The 24382-nt window shown below is 46.0% G+C and overlaps 2 protein-coding genes and 1 pseudogene across 7 annotated transcripts in view; 1 reads left to right on the top strand and 2 right to left on the bottom strand.

The window, feature by feature from the left end:
- LOC119448927 (cytochrome P450 3A8) overlaps nucleotides 1-24382 on the top strand; it is a 381638-nt gene that overhangs the window by 164710 nt on the left and 192546 nt on the right. The window lies entirely within an intron of this gene.
- Nucleotides 1-24382, bottom strand: part of LOC119448925 (uncharacterized) — a 349207-nt gene that overhangs the window by 232294 nt on the left and 92531 nt on the right. The gene's annotated exons all lie outside the window — the stretch shown is intronic.
- On the bottom strand, nucleotides 8946-9092 carry LOC119451106 (U1 spliceosomal RNA; annotated as a pseudogene).

The raw sequence follows: 24382 nt of genomic DNA, 5'->3' as shown, positions 1-24382 counted from the left end.
CACATGAGACGTTCACCAATGCTAACAGAATGAGTAGTTTACCTATATGGGCCATGATTTGCAAGGACTCTCAAGCTATGATAAATGCACAACTAGCAGAAGCTCTCGCCGACTAAAGGACACACCGGGTTTGACTGAGACGGCGAAAAACTGTAGAAAATGCGTACTGCTACCCCTGATTAAACACACTCAGTCAAGGCTGCCTCACACTGTCGACAAAGCAACTGGCATCTCTCAAGGGCTATTTATTCTGCTCGCATTCGTGCCTCTAAACACTGCAGGCACGCAAGCTTTCGATCCGAAATATTTAGGATACGAGGTCGCAGTAGGACACCTCTATATAAACTTTATGTCTAAGGACCGTCTAAAAATTGATTTTTTGCGCGTCTCGGGAATACTCCATGGTGCTTTACGGAAAGAAAACAATCGTAACGTGAGATCGGTTTACAGTACGCATATAGTTCTAATGGTGTGAACTGTCAGAAAAGGAGCGCTGGAATAGTTCACTTCGTTTATATAAACAAATGCAAAAAAGTACCGCCCTTTTCAGTCTAGCAACACTGCTCCTAAAGAAATCGATGCTGGGTTCTGACAAAGATAACCTCGGAGTGGAAGCAAATTTGTTCTTGCCCGGGAATGGACCCGGGACCAACACATCTTAAAGACGGCCGTTCTACCTCATAAGCTCTCCAGGAGGAGAGCAGATGGCACGGAGAAGCCACATTATTTGTCTGAATCACTGAAACCTTCACTATGACACATACACAGAAGTACTCATATACCAAGCTCCTGACATTTTGAATATTTGCAGTCAGCGCAATTAAGAAGCAAGGACATTTCCAGTGATCATTATGTAGACCACTTCCGCAAGAGTTCTGGTCATTGCACTATATCCTAAGACGTAAATTGAAATATTGTGCTGGGCCTCCAACTGCAAAGAACTTTTGCGAGTACTTGAAGAGGTGGGTAATGCACGACATTGGCGAATAAATTATCAAAGCGCATCGGAGCTGCAAACGGGAGTCACGCGCCTTCATGAGGACCAGACCAGCAGTTCTCTGCTCTTTCTGTTAGCCATTGTCACCTGCAATTGGCGGGTATATACAGCGTGTCCCTCAGCCCATTAAAGAATACATACAAATGTTACCGATACCGCGATACGTGCATATGGAGCGTCACAAACACCAACGTCAAGCAAGAGCCACGCGCTTCACCGGCAATCATACCAACTCCCCTGACACATTGTACACGGACGCAGTGCTTTGCGCGCACTCAGAGAAGCGCGCTTGATCAGCGAAATAGGCCGCACTCCCTGTGAGGTTGCAGTGGCCTCAGTAATGGAAGCAGACACCACCGAGCCAAGGAGGCGGCCATCGCCCTGGCCATTGCAATGAAGTTACGCGCAGAAAATATCATGGTCCTCAGAGTCTCACATGTAGTGTGCACGCACAACGCCATAGGTAGGGTGTCGCCAGCCGCACATCGTATTCTACAAAGCTCCACGCTCCCTACGCCGACACCAAATCACATGGACCCGCGTTCACGAATCTCTTGGAAACTGAAGCCCAATTCCTAGGCTCATACGCTCCGAGCGTATCAGCAAAACTATGGGAAGGGGAACGACCAGAACTGGTTTCCAAGCACTTTCATGCCATACTCCAGCGCTACAGACGCCGGCGGGAGAAGTACCTCCCACCTCACAAGGACCTCACACGAAACGAGGCGTGTGTCGCAAACAAACACATTCCCTTATCTTCACTCCATAACACTCTATATACCCCACACTATTCCCTTACAGAAGACCCGACTGCGACGAACCTACTGCCCCATATAGCGCGCCACACGGGCGTTCAACCACTCCACGACCTTCACACGTAACCCTCTCCCTACCCTAGCACAGTGGGAACCTTTGTTGTCCTGCGTCGACTTGCGGAACGAGCTTGACTTTGTCCGAAGAGCGCGCCCGGAGGATATGGCTGATGAGGTCCCGTACTGCAGACTCCACTCACGCACCGAGCCCCTGCGGGTCTCTGTTAGGCGCAATGCACATTTTAACTCTCTTGCGACTAATACAGTTCTGGTGCCAGTTTATTGTTTGCACAAGCGTTTACATTAATTCGGACAAGCGTTCCATAGCGATAAAAAAGGCGTACAATTACGATTTTAAGAAGCAGCTGTGATCCTCCCGATGGCATAACACCCAATTGCTGAAATTAGCCGCCGTGGTTCCTTAGTGGCTATGATGTCGCGCTGCTAAGCAGGAGGTCGCGGGATCAAATCCCGGCCACTGCGGCCGCATTTAGATGGAGGCGAAATGCGAGAACACCCGTGTACTTAGATTTAGGTGCACGTTAAAGAACCCCAGGTGGTCCAAATTAATCCGGAGTCCCCCACTACGGCGTGCCTCATAATGAAATCGTGGTTTGGGCACGTAAAACCCCATAATCTAATCTATTCAAATGCTGTAATTGTGCACCGGCTGTCTGAGTACTATATCGACCACGTAAATAACACCATCAAAAACATAACGCAAGGGGGCAAACTTGGCCTCTCCGAAAAAGAATAAATATATTACGAATATAACGCGAACTGATGTCGCAAATACATGGGAAATATATACCCTTACGAAAATGGGTATTGAATTCCGTTGTCGATCCGTTGTACCATCCTTGATTCACCTCAAATTACATGGAATTTCAACACTCACTGAGCCAGAACAACGAGACTTCAATGAAACTTCCGTCGTGCATTGCTCAATAAGTTTTCCATTGACGATTTTGTATTGGTTTTCCATTTAATTTTTTCACTTCACGCATGACATGGAATGAACTTATGTTCACAACAACGAGGTTAACTCCCCCCACCCTCCCGACCACCCCTACTGTGCCCCGGTTCAGTGCGAGCCCCTCAGTCAGTATAAAGTATACTGAGTTCTTGTGTGGTCCAATTTATGTTAGTGCTGAAAAGCTCTTCACGACTTCTGGTGCTGCTGTAAGGGTCAATTACCGTAAAATTGGCACCGTCGTACATGTTTCTCCTAAACCTTTCGGTATAAAATACGGGCGCTAACAAACCATTTTTCCTGGGTCGTGCTGGCTACTCTCAATTCATACCCACCGTGGTAGCACAGTGCCTGTGGCGTTGCGCTACTGAGCACAAGGTCACGGGTTCGTTACTGGGCGGAGCTCCGGCCTCATTCCGAATGGGGCAAAACTCAAACATGCTCATGTAATAAGAATCGAGTGTAGAGTAAAGAACTGCAAGTATTGAAATTTAATCCATGTCACCAGCCCCGCCGTGCGTCACAATCAGATCGTCGTTTTGTCACGCAAAGCACCAAAGATTAACATACTCGATGCCGCTACGCTATCGACAGCCTAATACCGCCACTGGAATGATCATCAGTCAGGAGATGGATTGCAGCCAGTTTTTAACGGTTTTGGCATGAACAATACGAACCCGTCTCCGTTATCGGACGTCGCGCCTCTTCGGACACCTTTTGATACAAGCTGCGTAACATTATCACAGGCATGGCCTCTGCAATAATGTGGGGCTAAGGTTCTCAGAGGCCTTGACGAGCACACTATTCTTAAAATTAACTATTTAAACTCGCGAAAATAGGTGTCAGTGATATATGTATGCCATGTGTATGAATTGTGGGTATAAAACATGCGTGTGTGTGAGAGAGAGAGAGAGAGAGCTGCGTACTTTCGCGTATGCAATTTTATGTAGTTTGTCACGGGAGCTTTCTCTCATTCAATAAGCGGTGCCTGGTCGTGTCAAAGTCTGGGTGCTTTAGTTTCCGAGCGATAGCATACTCCGTGGAGGTCAAGTTCAACCTGAAGCTAAGCATTGCTTTAATGGAAAAAAAAAATAAAAACTGACGATGGAGGAGAGAGAATACGGCAGGCCACACGATCTCTCTACTCGTGCGTGTTTCCTGAATTGCAAAAATGTTTATTCTCACCCACAATGATCTAGCTCAGCCTCGATCCATTTCGTCTTCGAACCCCTCGAAAAGTACAAAATAAAGTAGCCAATCTTTGCAGCGGGGAGCTCTATAGCGGTGTTGTTATTCATTCAGTTGGGTGGACCTAAAACCTACTGAGAGTGATGCATTTGACGAAAAAAAATTGCATAGAAATTGCCTTAGGTGGCTGCGGGGAGAAATTCTATACCCATATCTGACGTATGATTTGGTAAACTAGCTGGCAGCACTCGACATACCGATAACAAAACTCTGCGTATGCGTCTAATATGTTCACAAATATTACCGCAAACGTGTGAGGCATCTTTTGGCATTTCCATTGATGAAATTCAAAAGCTTACTTGAGCACAGATTCAAAGAGCACAAATTCAAAGAAATCCATGAAAGAAAGATTTCAGACAACAGCAACTGATAACTGGCCTTCTGTCTACTTTGGAGGCGTCTGAGAGGTTTATAATCACGAGTAGAACGAGCCGTTTAGCATGATGTGCCATGATGTGCAGACTCTAAAGCTCTTCTGAATACAGGAAACATGAGAGCCCTTGGCGACGTAACGACCACCCATTGTGTTCGAGTCAGGCGAGATAATGGTGTAGAAAAAGGGCAAGGTGCTTAACTGCTCATGAAATACTCTTCATCAAAATGTCTAACAGTAGAGACAAAGCAAATGGCATCCGTCACGGCCTCTTTATACTTTGCGTTTTCATTCCAGTAAATATTACTTGCACGCAAATTTCTGATCTTGAACGTCCGTGTCGCAATGCATGACCACCTCTTGGCGGGCATTATGTATGTCTAGACATCAACGTACATTACTTTCATGCCAAAAAATACGAGTTCATAACTTTAGAAAAAAGAGCTCCTAAACATATTCGTTTCTGTGATAACTAATATGGTGGGATGCTTGCTATCATTACTAGAATGATGCTGGACATAAAATGTGCCGTTTAAATTTCTCAAATCTGTGTTAGGAAGAAGCTTCAGCTGGGGCCAACTCCGATGCCACCTATCAAAATATTTGCAAAAGGCAGAAAGAATTTCATGAAACAACGCATGGACAAATCTGAATGAACTTTTCGGCAATTGAGAGAGAATGTAAAATTTTAGGGGCAGCAGGAAGCAGAATTTTCATTTCGAGTGAGGTACATTTCGAAAAATGCCGAAAATTGGTTTGTATAAAAGATACAAATCCCGAAGTTTACAAATCTGTAACTCTGCACCAAAACCACATATCCCAGTTTTGAAAGTTTCACGAGTTAGAGCATCTAAAGCTGACAAACGTGATATAATAATTTACAATTAACGTGGATTTCTTACATTGTTTACACGAGTTTTGTAAAAGGGATATTCACAAATTAGTAGCATATTTCACAAGGGTGCATAATATAAATTTTGTGCGCTTTAGGTGTAATAATACATTCATTTTACAGAATTCTGATTTCGTTTTTCATTGCTGAGATGCAGAGTCATAAACTTGACATTGTCGTTTATCAAAATTTTCCCATTTCCAATATTTTTGTCAAAAATCGACAGCCTAACCGAAATTTCGCTTCGTACAGCCATTAGACAAACTTTTTCTTTTAAATCTAAGAAGGCTTGCCAAACTTGTTGCAGTGGTTTGCGAGAAAAAAGAGTTCTCCTTTTCCGTGTATTTATATAGAACTCCCCGAGGGAAATGCTCCTCTTAAGGACAGGCACTGCCAATTTTTCTGCCGTGCGCAATTGCCGTGCTTTAAGATTGTGGAGATAAACGGGAAGGTTGCGAAAATAATCATGGTTAATAGAAATGAGTGCACTGTATTAGCGTTATCGCACCACGCGGTGCGATGATAATACATCGACATCCGTATGACCTCTTCTCCTCCAAGAAGACGTTGAATATGATACGCTCTTTCATGCAGATGTCTGTGTGTTTAGGGATCTATGAGCCGACAATATACGTACGAGATTTATGTGGTGATATAACATTTCATTACGTAGAACAAAAGTACGCTGACTAGCACTGTGTTGTCGGCCAGCATTTAGCGGTACATAAGCCTGATTGATAAACGAAACAAGAACGGTGGAAGTGAAACCCAAGACATTGATGTCTTGTCGGCTCCTGAATGAGACAACAATGATGGAGGCATTCGTTCAAAGCTCTTTCTGGAGTTATCCTGCCGTATTCAAAGCTAATTTGTTCGCCACCTTTCATATCATAACCAACATTCGAGCAATACCACACCGCCGGCACCGCGACCCACACACTCGACGCTTCAAGGAGGTACATTACACAGCCACCGATGTCTTGTGTTTACGACAGATTTCGAAATAATTGTTGCGTTTTTGTTGTCACAGTCATTGCATCGCAATTCGTAAAATAAAAGGTGTTAAATGGTGAATAAGTTACTCGACAAGTTATCTGGCATTATGGACAGATGCTCCAAACAGTTTTTCTGTCTTGTTGCTCCTTTTCAGACCAAATTGGAAGAAATCTTGAAAATGAATACATCAGTATGTTGTCTCCTTGACACTATGAAAGCTTATTAGTGCATTACTACGTATGTGAATGTGAGTACTGCTGCCGCGTTTATGAACAACAGTTCGTTGAGAGCACTATATAGGCTCTGTGCAACAACACAGCCCCCGAACACATCATGGCCTGTCAACCATACTACGTATACTAACTAGGTTGAGCATACATGACTGGCCACCGTTCTAACGGAGGCTGTAGTATCGGGCGCCGAAAAGAGTGGCACAGGCGTAGCCACCACTGACGCCATATTCCCACTGTCAGAAAGACATTGCGCTTATAGCAAAGAGAGAGAAATTTTCAGTAAGATGAAAGGGATGGTGCTCGATTTGAGATACATTACTCTAGTCATCTCGTGTGCGGTGGGAAAACGAGGAGAATGAGGGACAACATAGGCAACGACGAGAATAGATGGAAGAGGTAAAACACACAGCTGGCAAGTCCATTCATGTCCTAAAGTCCGGGTCCATACTTAAATTATGCCAGAACTCATCTCGCGATGACTGCCGATGTCGCGATGACTTTCGAGCCAATGTAGATACAGAGCACATTTCTGAAGTCGCATTTATTTCACTTCTGTAATCGTCATTCCGAGACTTGCGTTGCTTCGGCTATATGTGATATGCTCCAGTATTGTCCTGCTTTGCTATGGCATTCACTTGCCAAGGTAACACGTGCGCACGTCTGCATGATGACGACACAAAAAACGAATGACGTCAATAGATCGACGAAGGTGGCGTGACAAAAATGGGATTACGTTAATGAAGCGATTAAAATGGCAAAACGAGCGCGGGACGATGGCGGCTAGCTTGACGACAACGGTATGATGTCGCGGCTTGACGAGACACGGATGACGAAGCTGGAGTGATGACGATCACAGGACCACGTCACCATGACGACGACAGTATGAAAATGAACGCATAATTGCAACTGTGTGACGACGACGCTATGACGACGGTGGCATAATAACGACTGAATAACCACAGTGTAATTACGATAGAATGACAAAGAAGCATTTTGGGCTCAAAATAAGGGAAGTAGTCAAAGAATGCGAATCGCCATAAAATGTCAACTAAGGCATCGATAGTTCTAACTGCTAGATTTTCAGTCATGTCTAGTGCCTAGCATAACGTCGGCTGACAACGGTTGCCATCTGTCAACTTGGTCGGTCTTTCGTGTACTGAGAGCAGCCACATAACACATGCTTTACATATGCTGAGCTGCGTTGGTGCCGCAGCTAAACGTCGCCTGCCCTCCCTCCCGTCACCCCACGGCCTTTCGCGCGACGGAAGAAGTCGCGTTTGCTCTCTCTCTCTCCTTCTATATATATATATATATATATATATATATATATATATATCGTGATTTTAAAAGAGGAAAGAGACGCTTAATTCTGCAGCCCTTCAGGGAGAACGGGGCAGAACGCGCGTTGGGATTAGAGACTAATTCAGACAAATACCTACCCGCACCTCGGGCTGTGGCATGCCATTTGGCCTACGGCCTATCTAAGCCACTGTCCATGGTGCTGGGGGAAGTCAACTCTCGCCCACGTAACGTGGGAATGCACGAGTAGGTCCCCAAAATTCAATTCCCCCTGTTGGGGTCTAAATTCACAAATAGGGAGCAGTGGGAGACCATCCTCGCCGGCGCAGACCTGGAGACCCAGAGGGGTCTACTCGACCAGGCCCGGCGAGCAGCTCTGGCCAGTGGAGTCTGACGACGGCAGTATGAAAATGAACGCATAATTGCAACTGTGTGACGACGATGCTATGACGACGGTGGCATAATAACGACTGAATAACCACAGTGTAATTACGATAGAATGACAAATGACCCACCCACCCGCTCCCAACACCCCTTTCCTGTCCAATCAATAAAATGTTATTCTCTCTCTCTCTCTCCGCCGTGCGTTCGCTCCCCATAAAAGCGCGCGTCCCTCATGCCCTTTACCCGCACATACAGAGTCCAGCGCGCATCGACGATTTCATCACCGTTGACGTCATACGAAACCTCACGGCGACGGCGACGGTGATGGCAGAAATCCTCTTTGAGTGTCCATACATTTGCTATCGCAATAAAAGTAAGACTCACCAGTCCTCCCCTTGTCGAGGAAATGGGGGTAAGTGACGCTTTGTCGTGTGTCTACCTGACCTACTACTTTTCCTTCCCTTTCCTGCAACTTTGACTTCGGTTTCGCTTTACTTTTCGTTCCCTGGATGGGTAGCTTTAGCAAGCGTTTATTTTGTACCTGACGAAGATAACGTACACACACGACAACCTTCGCTTACCCCATTTTCTTGGTAGGGGAAGGGCTAGTGATTTGACAGCCCCACTATTTGCGTAGCTTCCACAGCGTTGCCGGCTACCCATGCAACGGAGCGCACCAAATGGCACAGCTCACTATGTGCAGGTTATGACCACAATCTTTCTTTTAATTCCTCAGTTGGGGGGAGGGCCTAGTTGAGCCCTCCCCCACTACCAAAAATTATATGCCCCGTTATCCCACTTTGGGATAACAGCGAGAGTCAGCGAGAAGCCTCTTCTCGGGGCGCGCCCTCGATGATCAGCGTTCGCCCGACACCAGGTACGTGAAGAGTCAACAGCGAAAGCCCGGCATTCCTCAGACTACCGCACTCCATCCGGAGATGGTAAGTACTTTGCCGAATTTCAAATGTTGTCTTGAGAAGCGCCCTTCATGTCATCGGTATCGCGTGAAATGCAAAATTGGTAAATGCCAGCGTTTCACTTTTAATCTGAATTTGCAGTATATTCCGAGATAGGAAAGCTAATCGTACTAAATACTTATTTTCGCCTACGTAGCATGAATACCAACCTCAGAAATGACTATTTTTGCCGTCCAGCACCCCTTGGAAAACAACGAAGTGACTGCACGTGATCATTTGTACTCGCTTTGTCGTTGTCTTCTAAGAACGAGGTTTAACTTGGACAAAGTTTAAAAGATGCTGCCAGCACGGCATTGACACCTTCATTCCTAATGAAATAAAACAGATAGGTCGAGGTAATCCGTGGATAACGAGAGAAATTAATCAACTAAAACGCAGAATCAAACGTTATAAAAAGCAAAATTATGATAAGATTCTTATGTCAAATTTTGCTCTTGATCCAAGTTAAAGCTACCGGAATCATGACAGCGCTATTTTTCTGTTAAGCGTTGTCACTTTGTGACGGAAAATCCTGCTAAAAGTTGGCAACTTTTGTCCCAAGAGAACACTGGCAAAAGAAATCAAAGACTATTGAATGGTAGTGTACTTACGGATAAAAAAGAAACATCTCAATTATTCAGCACGTTTTTTGTTTCAAAGTGTTTTTTCGGCGCCCTGTTCCTCGATATCAAGTTCATTTGCCGAATTATTCCAAGGTAATGAAAAAAGCGGGCAAGTTTGCACCCGGTCGTGCAAAGCTTAGGCACAGCGAAAGTGTCAGTCCTCAAGTCTTACTGGTTGTACTGCGAGGTATTAACTTGGTGGCTGCTAGGTCTTAACTTGGTTTAACTTAAGTACGCATGTAGGAAAGGTATACTCGAGTGATCATTTTCGAAAGGACCTTCCCATTCGTGACATTTCGCTTGACTAGTGCCGGACGCCTCAGCGCCTACGAGCGACAGCGTTCCTGGCATGTCACAAATGCAGGCAGGCAGACAGGCAGGAGCCGTGTCTGTGTCAGGTGAAGTGAGTGCGCACTTGCGCCGGCGGTTACTAGGCAACGCGAGGTGACGTTATCGCTACTGCTTCAGCGCATGCGCGGCTAGGCAACGCGAGTGGCATCGGCTCACCCATTCAATTACAACCTAGATTAGCTCAAGGCCTCCGCACGCGTCCGTGACATCACGCACAAGAGATTGGCCTGGAACTCAGCTTCTTTTCACTGTGGCAGCGACGGCGACGGTGTGCGGGCGCAAACTAATTCTACTCTTCTACTACATTGCAGGTTGGTGTATTCTTTCTATCGCGCTCTTGCGCACATTGCTCTCCCGTCGCTGTTGCTGCCATGAGTGTTACCATGAATAGTGTATTACTTTAAGCTAATGTAGAGCCGTACCTGGTCACTTGCGCTGGGTTCTAATCTTTTGTGAATGCCTTCTACTTTCTGCTGTGTTGTTGTCTTCTATTGTCAACCTTGAGTCGAGCAGTGAAATGAATTCTAGTGGCCTAAATGACCTTGCTAAGGTTATGGCTGAGAAGCAGCCGGGAAGCATCAAAGAGGTCGTCAAGGTATTGACTGAGTTGGTGACTAAGCTCGATTCATTCTCGTCAGACATTAAAAGTGACGTTGCTCGTATCAGTACCTCAAACGGTGAAATTCGGTCGGAAATCACTGGTCTTCAATGATCTGTACAATTCTTGAGTGATGGTTTCGAAAAATTCAAACTTGATGTTGAGGCCTTCCGTGGTGAGCTTTCTGCTGTTAGGGCTGAAAATGAGCAGTGCCACATTGAAAGTGAACTCCTCAAAAAAGAACTGAAGCGGGCTAGGAGTGAGATAACCGAATTGAAACAGTACTCCAGAAATATGAATGTTGAAATTCAAGGGCTTCCGGTTGTACCAGATGAGGACCTTCTGAAGGAAGTTGGAAAACTTGCGGGGTATCTGAAGGCCGGCGTCACTGAGAATGACATAGACGTTGTACATCGTGTGCCATCCAGAGATAAGAGTAGGCCGTATGTGGTCGTAAGGTTTAGTTTGAGAGCCGCCCGGGACAGAATGCTTTCGGCAGCAAGGAAACGAAAACTGAATGCAAGGGATTTAGGGTATGACACAGATGCTTCGATCTATGTAAACGAGCATCTGTGTCGCGAAAACAAAATTTTGCTAGCAAAGGCGAGACAAGCAAGGAAAGAGAATAAATGGAAGTTTATCTGGGTGTCTCAAGGCAAAGTTCTCATGCGGAAACTGGAAAAGACACCAGTTCTGCGCATAACGTGCGAAGAGGACTTGGCGCAAGTTGTTTAACAGGTCGTCACGGTGGAAAAATGGTTTTCTTAGTTGTGATCCTGCATGTAATTTTCCTTTATTTTTTTATCGCTTTGTTAGACAGGAAAACATAACCCTGTCCTTCTGTAGAGTGTTATATGGGTCCAAACCCATTTCTTCATATTACACAGCACTTCGTGTAACCAATGCCCTACTCTTCATCAATATTATGCAACCGTACTTTTGTTTAATGCTTTCAATATTTCTGTGTGCTGGATTAGTGCCATATATCACTTTTCTGTTGTCTATGCTAGTTATTCTAACGTTTTACAACGAACGCATGGCTTCCTAATGATTCAGCAACATTTCTTAGTGAATACGTTTACGCTATTCAAGGGCTGCTGTTTTGTTATACAAGCTATAATTAATTTCTGTATACATATGTTATCACCACTGTCGACTAATGGACTCTAACACGATAGGTTCCAGTCCATCGGAACTAAATTCACGCATTGTAGACCAGCGCATATCACCCCTTGCTGTGCTTCACATTAATACGCAGTCTGCTCGTTGCAAAGAGGACAACCTCTTAGTTCTTCTTGATGAGTTTAAATTTGATTTCTCCATAATTATGCTTACAGAAACATGGTACCGTGATGACTCAGACGTTATTAATATCGCAGGTTGTAATTCAGTTTATTTAAATAGGAAAACAAGGACAGGAGGTGGCGTATGTATGTATGTTAAACATGAGATGAGGTACGAATTCCTTAACGAATGGTATCAATGCACTGATGATATTGAAATTGTATGTCTTAAAGTAGGAAACTGTGTGTTTGTTGCAGTATACAGACCACCCGATGGCAGCATAAACAATTTTATACAGTTGTTAGATAACATATTTTCCTTTGTTAATGACAATGGATATAGACTCGTTTTGGGAGGCGACCTGAATATTGATATGTTAGGTAGCACAAATAAGCAAAAGGATCTTTCGGCACTTCTTGATTCCCACTTTTTATCGAATGTTATTGTCACTCCTACTCGTATTACTGATTCGAGTGCAACATTAATAGACCTGTTCATAACAAACTTTCCTTCCGATTCCGTACTTTCTGGCACTATTTGTACCGCTATCAGTGATCACCTACCTATTTATTTTATGGTACACCAATCCCGCTGCACAACCAGACAGGCTGCTTCTGCTATATATTATAGGGCTGTAATTTTAACCTCTCTTTCGCGCTTTCGTGATGAAATTGAGCAAACGCAATGGGATGACTTATTTTCTATCACCTGTGCTGACTTAGCTTACGAATATTTTATCCGAACGATCTGTTCAGTTTATAATAAGCATTTCCCACTTCAGGTTTTTAAAAAAACCAAAGCGTGCCCGCAAACCTTGGATGACTACAGAGATTCTAAAAATGATGAAGGAGAAGGATAGGCTATATCATGCATTCTTAGTTAACCGAAATCCAGATGCTTTGAGGATGTTTAAAAAATGTAGAAATTTGATCATTAAGTTACAACGGCAAGCAAAACGAAATTATTATTATACCATGTTTGAGGGCGTCACAGATGTCAAACAAATGTGGAATAAATTACACTCCATCATATCTCCAGGTAGAGTAAGAAATAGCTTAGAAGAACTTGTAGTTGACAATGAAGTATCAAAGGCAAGGAGTTAGCCGACAACTTTAATGAATACTTTACATCTGTAAGTGAGAGCTCACATCAAGATAGCGCCTTTGATTACTTACCCGTGCCGCTGAAGGAATCAATATTTCTTTGCCCAACTGATGAAAATGAAGTATTAAGAGTATTTAGAAACTTTAAGATGAGTAAGAGCGAGGATATTAATGGTCTGAAAATGGAGCCGATTAAATATATTATTGATCTTATTAGCCCATGTCTGACACATATTTACAATCTTTCCTTACGAACTGGCATTTTCCCACAGAATATGAAAAATGCTAAGGTGACGGTCATATACAAAAGTGGAGATAAAAACATTCTCGGTAATTATAGACCAATTTCAATCCTTCCCCTATTCTTCAAGGGACTTGAAAAAATTATTCATCTTACACTGTCAAACTTTCTTGACAAACATTCCGTCATAACAAAATCGCAATATGGATTTAGATCAGGTTTTTCAACAGAAAGTGCTCTACTGTTTCAAAAAGAGTTGATTCTTAAAAATATTGAAGCTAAAAAATTCACACTCGGCATATTTTTAGATATGTCCAAAGCCTTTGATAGAATTATTCATGAAACATTATTAGGTAAGCTGCAGTGTTATGGAGTTCGTGGTGTTGCCCTTAATCTAATTCAGAACTACTTAGCTAACAGACATCAATGTGTATCGATAAGCAGAATTCTGTCTTCTATGCAACCTGTTAAATACGGAGTTCCCCAAGGCAGCATACTGGGGCCGCTTTTGTTTGTTATATTTATTAATGATATTGTAAATGTTGACCCTTTAGCCCAATACATAATGTATGCTGATGATACAAGTCTTTTCTTTTCAGGAACAGATATACATGATCTCGTGAATCTAGCTAACTTGACACTAGATAAAATATGTGGCTGGACACTTAACAATTCTTTACAAATTAACTGCTCAAAAACTAAAGCTGTTCTTTTTCGCTCTAAATCCCCGCTTTATGAGCTCACTCGTTCTTATAATCTCATGTTGAATAATAATAAAATTGAATTTTCTTCTACAGCAAAATCTCTAGGTGTAATGTTTCACGAATATATGAAATGGGATCACCATACGGAACTTTTACAAAACAAACTTTGTAAGGTCTTGGGCGTACTGAGAAAATGTCAGCGTATATTGCCAGTTCCTCAAAAGCTTTCGATATTTAAGGCACTCTTCTCATCTCATCTACGTTATTGTAACTTAATTTGGGGTAACGGAACACAGCAATCCATAAATAATCTTGCTATCCTACAAAAAAAGGCCATACGTTCTGTTGCAAACCTTCCATATAATGCACACACTTCAGAACTATTCGTTAAATATAATGTAATTAAATTGAGCGTGCTATATGAATACACTTTATTACTTTCCTTTAGATCTGATATTGTGAAAAATCGCGATTATATACACAGTGTAGCTAACTTGCAACTAAATCCTTCTTTGCGCCAAAACAACACTCGGAACAATGGTATGTGCCACGGCCGCGCACAAACTATAGGCTTTCAAACTTTAGGTTATTGCTTGCCGAAGACATTAAATAAATTCAAGATTTCTTATGAAAATGTTCGCACACTCTCTAACACTTCTGTTTTAAGCATGCTGTGTTAAATATGTTCATTGCTAAATTTTACTTTTTGTAAATATGTTTTCTGTGGATATCATGTGTTTCTCATTTGACACCGATGTTGAAATGTACTTTTATTTTACTGCCATGCTGCCATAGTGAACCGGGGACGTGGGGCTAGTCAAGCTGTTTTTAATGCAGCTTTTTTTGCCTCGTCCCAACCACTTATGTGAAACTGCATGTATGTGGTAAAATAAATTAACTTGAACTTGAACTTGAACCCCACGCGGTTTTATTGCGATAGCAATTATATGGACACTTCAACCGGATTTCTGCCGTCGCCGTCGCCGTGAGGTTCCGTATAGATAAAATCTTCGCCGCGCGCCGCATGCCCGAGCGGAAGCGTGCGGGGACGCGAGCTATGACGGAGAGCGAACGCACTCATCTCCCACGCGCACTCAAGGAAGCAGGAAGCCAGCGCCGGAGGGAGCGGGGGGGGGGGGGGGCGCACTTTTACTCTGCCAACAACCGCGCTCGTCGCTCGCTAGCACTGTCGCTTATCTCCACACGGCTCTGACCTTTATGCGCCGTGCATTCGCCGCTCAGTTTCCGTTGAAGCGATAGACCGCACGTACCTTCGCCCGCTGCCGCTGCGGCGTATGCTCTTGCTGCCAGCGTTTTGACAGTCGTTGTCTGGAGTCATTCAGTGTGATCTATTCATGTTTGTTTGTGCGCGCTCACACCACGCTTGTTCATTCAGTTAGTAATAGTCGGGCCACATTTTCCAGCACACGCTACACATGCAATGCTGCCCGGATCGGCAGTGCAGCGCTACAGGTGTGTCCCTTCGCACGCGCTGCCCACGGGAAGCGCTTCTCATCAACACCACCGTTTCACACGCGCCTTCTCGTGGTCATCGAGTCTCTCTTCATGTCGGTCTACTTACGCCGCAGCACACCTGCTTACTTAATCAGCTCATGTTTACTACAATTCATATTGCTACCAAAGCCGCTCACCTTACTTTGTATGACATTGCTGTGTTGCTAACGCATTCATTGCTTCGCCCTTAGGGCGAAAGTGTGACATATTTTTCTCGCCTGACCATTGGAGCACCCGTTTTCAAAGATACCACGTGTTCTGTGCCAGCTTACTGTTATTATTTAAAGTGTCCCTATTATTAGATGTACTCCTTAGGAGGACGACACATTGTATTTAGGCTAATTCATGCATGAGAAGCCTCAGGCCTTTGTCAATTACTCCACTGAACGGCAAACTTAGTATTCGTGTTTGTTCTTTTTTTCTCCCTGATATTATTTTGTGAACTACGCTTTGGAAGCAAAAAAAAAACATTTTTTAGCCATTACAGTTGAAATGAGGTTTATTGATGCAGGCGTAGATGTAGGTCCTTCGGATATACTGGCACAGAACGGACGGCTTCACAGTTACGTCGGGCAGCGCTGTTAGCGGTAACTTCGGCGTCGTCTTTTGAGGAGCGATCACGATGCTGCTACTGTTGGTGGTGTGCATCATCTGCGGAACATGTTGCACGTCTTCTTCATCACAATCAACCCCGGGATAAAAAGCAGCCATCCTGGCGGCTCAAACAGTAGTGATCACGAGCGGCTCACGGTACGGCTTAAGGCGATCGACGTGAACAATGTCACGTCCACGACAACGGAGGTCAGAGGGGGGTGTCAGTGGTTCGATTAGGTAATTCACCGCAGACGTGCGCTGGACAATGCCATAAGGTCCATCGAAGCGGGGAAGAAGTTTTGAAGAGAGGCCAGGAGCATGCGCAGGTACTGACAGCCAGACGAGGTCGCCGGGAGAGAGACAGGTTGCTCACAGTGAGCGTCATGGAGCCTTTTCTGGCGGTGGTGAAGTGGCGCGCTAACTTGCGACACTCCTTGGCATGACGTGCTGCAGTCGAAGCTGGCACACACTCAAAAGCATCGGGCTGGTAGGGTAGCAGGGTGTCCATGGTGTGGGATGGGTGACGGCCGTAAAGCAAAAAGCAGGGAGAAAAGCCAGTGGTAGTCTGGGTTGCAGTGTTGTAGGCGAACGTAACAAATGGTAGGATAAGGTCCCAATCTGTGTGGTCAGATGCGACGTACATGGCCAGCATGTCATCCAGGGCCCGGTTGAAACGTTCCGCGAGTCCATTCGTCTGGGGGTGGTAGGCGGTGGTTTCCTATGAATAACGTGGCACTGAGAAAGAAGAGCTTCGACAACCTCAGACAAAAAGACGCGCCCTCTGTCGCTGAGAAGTTCACGAGGTGGGCCGTGACGGAGGATGAAACAGCGGAGCTGGAAGGAGGCGACGTTGCGCGCAGTGGCGGAAGGTAGTGCCGCAGTTTCAGCATATCGCGTAAGATGGTGAGACGGCGACGATGATCCAGCGGTTACCGGCGGGTGTCATAGGAAGCGGACCACAGAGATCAATGCCCACTCTATCAAATGGTCGGGCGGGGCAGGGAAGGGGCTGCAAAGCTCCAGCTGAACGGCAAGGCGCAGATTTCCGACGTTGGCAGTCCGTACAGGAACGAACGAATTTGCGGACGTATGTAAACATTCCTCGCCAGTAGTAGCGCTGACGAAGTCGTTCATATGTTTTGAAGACTCCAGCGTGGGCGCACTGCGGGTCATCTTGAAAGGATGCGCGGATAGTGGAGCGCAGGCTGCGCGGTATGACGAGTAGCCATTTACGGCCGTCAGATGTGTAGTTGCGTCGGTGCAGAAGGTCGTCGCGAATGGTGAAGTGAACAGCTTGGCGGCGGAGTGCGCGAGAGGCTGGCAGCGTGGGCGTGTCAGAAAGTAGGTCGCGGAGGGCCGCTATCCAGGGGTCGTGGCGCTGCTCTGAAGCAATTCTGTCGATGGTGAGAGGCAGCACGATGGGTGTTAGTGTTGACACGCAATTAAGGTCGGTAGGCAAAGGAGACCGTGACAGAGCATCAGCATCCGAGTGCTTGCGGCCAGAGCGGTAGACGACGTTGATGTCGAACTCTTGAAGTCGAAGAGCCCATCGGGCAAGGCGGCCACATGGGTCTTTCAAATTTAATAGCCAACAAAGGGCGTGATGATCTGTGACGACGTCAAACGGGCGACCGTACAAGTAAGGGCGGAACTTGCTAAGGGCCCATAGGATGGCTAAGCATTCTTTTTCAGTCACAGTATAGTTGGTCTCCGCTTTGGTGAGGGATGCAGAGGAACTAACTAATTCATAACAAATCTATTCAGAGGTCATGGCCTCAAATTCAACCTGCCTCATTTGGTTTCTTTTTTATTATTTCTATTCAGTTACCATGCAGCCACAAAATGGTTACCATGTTTACTTCCCATTATTTACCACTACTTGTTCACCCCTACACTTTCCTCGGTTGTGGTGACTGTTGGCTTCCTTCATATGTTAATTTATAGCTACTTCATGCTGCACGGATCTCAAAACGATCCTGAAAGACTTCAAAAAGATATTTAATAAATACAGGGAATGAAGAGTTTATTTCAGCACTTCACACATACAAACACTCACAAGGCAGCTGTCACCAAGTTATGGGACATAGTCAGATATGCATCTCAAGCCCAGAAAAACCAAGTACAATTTGTTGACCACCACAGTGTGAGAAAGAGCGACAAGCATATACATTTACATATACATTTTCATCATACAAAATGAAAGAAATTGAAACACAAGTTCTCACCAAATACAGTGCTATATGCAGCAGTCACTTAGTATCAAACAAGCATGTACCAAATTAAAATGGCTTAATACAGAGCTATCATAATCATGTAATTAGATGTACAAGGAACATTCACTACTGAAAAACAGTTGCATTAAACCATATGATCAATAATTTTCCAGGACAACGACCCGTTCTGATCGATGTGCTCCCGCTGTATCGACCTCCAATGCTGGATTTAGAATAGATTTCGACCACACCGAGTGCTGTGAGTGATACTAATTGACTTACTACCGCAACGAGATCACACCGATACTCGAAAATCATCCGCGCGTCGATTTTACGTCAAATTATCGCCTCTTGAAAATCCAAGGTGACGGCTGCCCGGCCAAGCCTAACCGAACGGGAGCGATCCCAGCGTCGGCGGCTGGCCGGCCGCTGTAGCCGAGAAATATCTGTTGAGAGGTAATCTTTGGCAAGGCCAAAATGAACCCCATCAAAACCGTCTTTGTCGACGCAGACCCTGAAAACACCCAAACTTCCGAAAGAATGGAAATGAACGCCGCAATCGAAGGTGAAAGCAACGATACTGACGGCAACGGGGGAGACTGGTTTACGGTTGCCCGTAAACGCCGACGCGATGACAGCCTTCCAACAGCTACGACTGGAGAATCAAACCAGACCGCCCTGCCAACCAGGCACACGAATGAAAACCACGACTCCCACCACTTCCACCTTCTGACTGCAAGATCGTCTTCCGTCCACGAGACGGCCTCGACTTCAGCAAATTGCAATCGCATCGCGTCGCCCGAGCGGTGAGTCAGGCTTCCCACATTACTGCAACCGAATCTGACGCGCTCACACTGAGAATCCGCAACGAACAGAACCTGGCAGTGGCGAGTATGCCAAAAGAGGAGCTGGTGGAACGCATCAGACGGATCACTACCCTCAAATTTGGTGGCAAGGAGTACCAAGTATACGCATACGTGGCAGCCCTCGACATGTCCTGCAAGGGAGTTGCCACTGGGATCGACAATGAAACTCACCCGGACGAACTGATGGCTAATCTACGCTCCCCGCAAGCACCGATTCTCTTTGCACGCATGCTCGGAAAGTCGTCGGCTGCTCTCATCACCTTCGATGGGCTGGAAGTCCCAAGAACAATTTATTATTATGGTGGAGAGCTCCTATGACGACCCTACCGACCACAGTCTCAGGTATGCAGCATATGCCTGAAAACCGGGCACAGGGCGGACATCTGTCCCACGCCGGAGAGTGCCCGGTGCAAGAACTGCGGACAAGAAAACCCATCAGAGGACCACCAATGCCAACCGAAGTGTGTGCTGTGTGGAGGCGATCACCCATTTACGGACCCAAGCTGCCCAGCCAGGCAGCGCAAGCCCTTCAACAAATCACACTTCTTATGTAACGCCGGCTACACCAGCGACGCCAACAACGTTCCCACCACCACCAACACTGGGACTAGCAGCAATCTACCACAAACTCCCGGGTCAAAATCGCCACCAGCTTCCACGGAGACGAACGTAGACAGAGGCCGATCATCGCCAATATCAGCAGACTCAAAGAAACGAGATTAATCCAGGGACGCGTCCACATCCAGATCACAAAGCCTACCACGTGCAAAGACACACCGACATGAATGGCATGAAGCAGCTGCAAACGAGCAAGGGGCGGAATCACGGTCAACCGTCGACATGCTGGAGAACACCGAGAGGAAACCGGTCACGAAGGGCTCTGGTACGAATCCGCCAAAGGTGACCTGGGCTGAGCGGCTTTGAAATCCTTCCCCCTTACCTTCTATCACTTCCACCAATTTTCCACCCCTTACAACATGCACACGTAGTACTCATACAGGGCAGGTGCCTGTCACAAATAACTTCACTACCAACGCCCAGGTGCAGGAAATGATTATTGGCATAGCCCGAACCCTTAGGCAAGAGATGCGAATATTAATAAACAAAATGCCAATCACTCTTCGACAGGAATTACACCAGTTAAAACACGAGTTTCAACAAGATAGAGAGCGCCTGAGCAAAGAAATGCAACGGGACCGATATTAACTCAAGGAGAGTTTCACACAAGATACGCAGGAAATAAAGGAAGAAATCAAAACCACCCTGCAACAGTTGTCCATTGAGCTAACCCAAGAGTTTAGACAACAAATTCACGACGAAGTTACTCAGACGGCCGTCCACAACGCCACCCTCAACCGCACCCGTGTTAGTCCACTCGAGGCAAGAGAAGATATCCGGGCACATCCATAAGCTCGCCCTTCATCTCAGGTCAGTTTACAATAAAACATGGCTAGACAACAAAATGTAGCGCAAACACAACCCATCAAAATTTGGCAATGGAACTGCCGCCGTTTCTGCCGGAAACGAGGAAATCTAACGCAGTTCATACACGCACAGACACACGCACCAGACATATTGGCACTACAAGAAACATACATTGAGCCTAAACTGAGTGGATGCAATACTTTTACGTACAAAGAACACCACAATGGCCCAATTAAAACAGCAACATTAGTGTCAAAGAGGTTAACCGCAATCGACCACACCCTCAGCTGCGAACGCATACCGCACGTACTCATCGAAATCATTCCCGTAGACAGGAAAGAGCCTAGCTTCTTTGTCCTCAACATCTATAGTGCCCCTAAAGAGCGGGCAGACTGTTTCGATGGGCTCTTCAAACACACACTAAAGGAAGCAAAGAAACGGTTACTTATTGTAGGGGACTTCAACGCTGTACACCCAACGTGGAGTTACAAGACCACTAATCCAAAGGGTCGACGGCTAGCACAGACGATAGCACAACCATGCTGGACCATACTTACAGACGCAGCCTACCCAACGAGAATAGGGAACAGTGTCAGTCGAGACACCTGCCCCGACCTTACGCTGATCAAAGACATCAGGTACCAGGGATGACACAACCTCGATGAGACCTCGGTAGTGACCACAATAAATAGAAACGCATCTTATAACACCGCGAACAAAATCAAAGAACGTAAAATACGAATGACGGATTGGGACAAGTTCAGACAGCGGCGCAAGCAGAAAGCACCAACGAAACCTACGAAGGCAGTTTGAAACCAGAAACTCTGCAGGAATGGATCAGACAAATTCAGACAGACTTCCGTGCGACAACGAAAATCATCAACACGTCACCAGAAATTCCCGATGTCGACAGGCACCTATTACACCTTTGGGAGGCTCGCCATTGCCTGCAAAAAGGTGGAAAAAGCAAAACCAATCGCAAGCTCAGACAGCGGTATATCCGCCTTAACAGCCCAGGCGGAAAGTTACGCAACCGAACTAACGCGAAACAATTGGAAGAACCTATGAAATCAAATGCAGGTTACCTTGGGCACCGCCAAAACGTGGCACTGCTTAAAATCTCATCAACCCCAATCAATTAAAGCAACGAGCAGCAAAACCCTTCAAAAATCTGGGACAGACACCTGGGGACTGATGCCCACAATACAGCAGCTAAAGATACTTACCTAGTACAGGCCCCTAACCAACTTACATAAATTATCCGTATGCGGAAGCCTTCGGAATTAGACAAAGATATTACACACATGAAGTTAGAGCGGCAATGCATCGAATATACGCAACACCGTCCCGGGAGCACACGAATACATACCGTCTTTTAAAAAACCTCAACGACAGATCGATAAACTTACAGATTATTTTCAGTACCACTGGCTAGAGGGCACCCTGCCGCAAGAATGGCGCACGCCGATATTATAATGATGCCAAAACCAGGCAAGCAGCCCTCTGTAACCACACTGAGGCCCATCTCGCGCACATCATTCATGGAAATTTTTGAAAATGTCGTCCCAGCAAGCTTCAGCCGTACCTAGAAGAGCAAGCTTTACTGCCGCACACAGTGTTCGGTTTTCGACCGGGGCTATCCACTCAAGACGTACTACTGCAAATTAAGGAAGAGATAATTGACCATATGAGCACTCAACAAAGCAAAGTCATCCATGTGTTAGACCTGAAAGGCGCGTTTGATAACGCAGCTCACGACTTCATACTCACCAATCTAGAGGCAACAAAGTGTGGCCGACGACTATACAATGACGTCCTGGCGTTTCTTAAAGATCGCACTGCCACTATAGGTATAGGAAATATACGTTCGGACTCCATCCTCTCGCGGAAAAGGCACGCCACAAGGGTCAGTGCTTTCCCCCGTGCTATTATACATAGCTTGAGCAGACTACCTGCACTACTAGATGCATACCTGGAATTAGGCATGCACTTTATGCTGATGATATCACCATCTGAGCCACCAGTGGCTCAGATGGTGAAATACAGGACACACTACTAGCAGCAGCCGTTGTCACCCAGAAATATGCGCGATCGGGGGACTTACGTGCGCAGCTCAAAAGTCAGAACGCTTATGTAAAAAACTCCATGGAAACACCATCTACCCCCTGATTCACGGTGACTACCGAAAGTGAACCTGTAAATAAGGTTACAAATTACGCTTACTAGGACTCCACGTTCAAGCCAATGCGAAAGCGACATATACCCTGACGCTACTGAAGAAGCAGATTAATCAGGTAGTGCACATGCTCCGGTGGTCACGAACCTCCGCCACGGCCTAAAAGAATCCGACGTCATGTGTATCATACACGCTTTAATCGTAAGCCGCATTACCTATCACGCACCTTACCACTGACTCTCCCTAAACCAAACAACCACTAGACACCTCATACGAACAGCGGTGAAAACGGCGACAGGCCTTGCTATCTACACCTCAACAGCCACTATTACAGCTCAGGTCTCTCCTGAAATCCACGCATTAATATTTCGCCTTTTACTAAGAGTACCGTGGGGAGGACACTCCATTTATTACAGCTTGGTTTGCATACACCATGGCCGAATTAATCGAAGCCCAGAAATCGGTCAGATCGAACGACTGAAACGTACATCGACAGGAAGGCACGTACTGAGACAATTAAGTTACCCAACATCAGAGTGCCCCACGAGAGCCCCTGTCAATCCGCCCAAACATCAAAGAAAACATTACAGTGGCCCCATACCTCGGAATATGCACCCCGAACACCATAAAGGCAGGCGCGTTGCACGTTGCAATGGCACTGCACCGAGCTTACGGCAACGACCCTCGACACCTTCTATACAGACGCCGCGTGCTACCCCGACCGATTACAGCCAAAGTGGTAGCGGTGGCCGACTGGAGGGGCGAAGCACTATTATCAGCCACAATACGCACTGACAACTGCACGGAAGCGGAAGAATGTGCCATAGCCCTCGCCATCAGCGCTCAACCCCCAGATAAGATCAACATATTCTTACAGATTCCCAGCAAGCATGTCGAAACTACGCACAAGGATGGATTTCACCGATCGCTCATAAATTCTACAACACGAAGCAAAATATTCCCAAGTTGACCTAGTATGGACACCTGGGCATGCGTCTCTCCCTGGCAATGAGCGCGTTCATGCGCAGCCTGAGGCCTAACCTCCAGGCACCGGTGGAAGACGATTCCAACCCAGACAAGGTGGAAACGAACCGCTTACATACACGCATATATTACAACACCACAGACTATACCGTAGAACATTCCCTCCACCACACGTGAAGCTAACCGTGCAGCGCAGCGCTTGTGCCAGCTACAACTAATACGTTTCCCCAGCCTTGCTCTCCTCCACCACACTTTTTACCCTAGCCGTACCCCGACAATGTCCTTTCTGTGGTGGTCACCCAACCTCTACCATTCTACGTGGGAGGCTCCACCCCACCCGGCTTACCAGAATTCCCAACCCCTCACCATCCCAGTGGGGAAGCCGCTCTTTCCAGCACAGCCTTCGACGACCAGCGATACTTGATCGACCGCGCCAGCCGGATCATCATCCATCATCATCATCAGCCAATATTTTATGTCCACTGCAGGACGAAGGCCCTCCCTGCGATCTCCAATTACCCCTGTCTTGCGCTAGCGCATCC

This window comes from Dermacentor silvarum, chromosome 4 (genome assembly GCF_013339745.2).
Source record: "Dermacentor silvarum isolate Dsil-2018 chromosome 4, BIME_Dsil_1.4, whole genome shotgun sequence".
NCBI lineage: Eukaryota > Metazoa > Arthropoda > Arachnida > Ixodida > Ixodidae > Dermacentor > Dermacentor silvarum.
The sequence above is the reverse complement of the archived record's forward strand: the minus strand, read 5'-3'. Positions and strand labels throughout refer to the sequence as shown.